The sequence below is a fragment of the Cryptomeria japonica genome, chromosome 4, assembly GCF_030272615.1.
Source record: "Cryptomeria japonica chromosome 4, Sugi_1.0, whole genome shotgun sequence".
In the NCBI taxonomy this organism is placed as follows: Eukaryota; Viridiplantae; Streptophyta; class Pinopsida; order Cupressales; family Cupressaceae; genus Cryptomeria; species Cryptomeria japonica.
The window spans coordinates 585,392,883-585,394,702 of record NC_081408.1 but is presented as its reverse complement, the minus strand read 5'-3'; positions in this window follow the sequence as shown (position 1 = coordinate 585,394,702).

The window sequence follows — 1,820 nt, the reverse complement described above, 5'->3', positions numbered from 1 at the left end:
ACCCTAATTTAATTGTGATATTAACCCTACTCTTAATTGAACCCTATCCCTAACTCTAATACTAATTCTAATTGAACCTCAATCATTACCCCAACCATTCTTCTAGAATAATAACCTTAATTGTAGCCTAACCTTAACCCTAACCCTAACAATGATGTAAACCTTCTTAGAACATAATAGTAACCTTAACCCTAACCCTAGCCATAATCCTAACAGTAATCCTAAATCCTAACCCTAACCATAATTCTAAACCTAAACCAAACCCTAACCTTGATGCGAACCCTAATTGTAGCCCTAACAATGATGTAAACCTTAACTCTAACCATAATACTAGCCTTAACCCTAACCCTATTCTTAACCATAATACTGACCATTAAATAATGTTTTATAAGTACTATCATTAAATAAAATCTAATATTTATCTTACATTTTAGTACATGCTTTAATCTTGCAACACATATATATTTATTAAAAATAGTCTAAATGGATATATAAAATTTCATATATCTCTACATAATAATATAATAATATAATTCAATTCAAGAAAAAGATACTATATAATTATATGTTGCATTTATTTTATGTTTTTCATGTCACATCGTGTGACTGCCACTAGCATATATACCTTAAATTTTAATTTAATCCATATAAAATGCGCCGAGAGATATCCTTCTTGAGGCGCCTATTTTACTTTAGGGTGTAAAATTGATTAAAAATAGGTGCCTTGAGAAGGATATCTCTCGGCGTATTTTATATGGATTAAATTAAAATTTAAGGTATATATGCTAGTTATAGACTTCAATTTGATAAGTTCAATTCATATGAAATTTTATATTGTCTTTATATTGTTTTTTACTGTTTATATTGTCTTTATATAACTAGAGAACATGGGAGAGCTTAAATATTTAGTAGTAAGATTAATTATAAGATAAAGGCATAAAGGACATGTGAGAGCTTACATGTAAAATTAAAAAAAAATAAACATGTTTCATAAGGTGATGGAAAATATAGTTTTAAATTTAAGAGAAAAAGAAGGTCTCTCTAAATATACAAATTTTTAATATAGAAATTTTACTTAAAATTGTTTGGAAGAAATGTAATATAATTTCTTCTACTTTTTAAATTTAAATAACATTTCTTAAAAATATCTTATTTTAATAAAATTAATATTAAATATAAAATATTAACAATTTTATAGTTATCATTTTTCATATATTTTAATAAAAACTTAATTTTATTATATAAAATTAGTTAAATTTATTTTTTAACATTTTTATTGTTAGTTGGAAAAACATCATTAGTTTAAGGATGGGAGGAGGACAAAAGTGAAGACAGGAGTGCGTACTAGGGTTTTAGGGGAGATTGATGGTGGGGGTGAAGATGTTGATGACAACGATGATGGCGAGTCTAGTTGGGGGGAGCATTGGACTAGGATTTTCACTGTCCTTTCACTATTGTGGACTATTTGGTACATGGTGGGAGCAAAGGGTTTTGTGTTAGGGCTTTTGCGGTCGAGGATCCCCCTTTTTTCTTGGTCCTGGTTGTGTTTGTCGCTTTTGATTACCCTCCTTATTTTTTCTCTCATGCTTGGTGGGAGGGGTAGTGCGAGCTCTTCTATGGTTGTTGTTATGGCTTTTGTTGCTAGGTATGGGGATGATCTAATGGACTTTGACAAAGATGGTGATGGTGGGTTGTTGGCTGCTATGGTTTTGTTCTTTCTTGGTGCAGTGGTGATCTTTTTTGGGATCTAGCTTAAGGCCTTGAGGGTGAGGGTGGACTGGTTGTGTTTAGTGCCCTTAACCTTTTTTCTTTTATTTGAT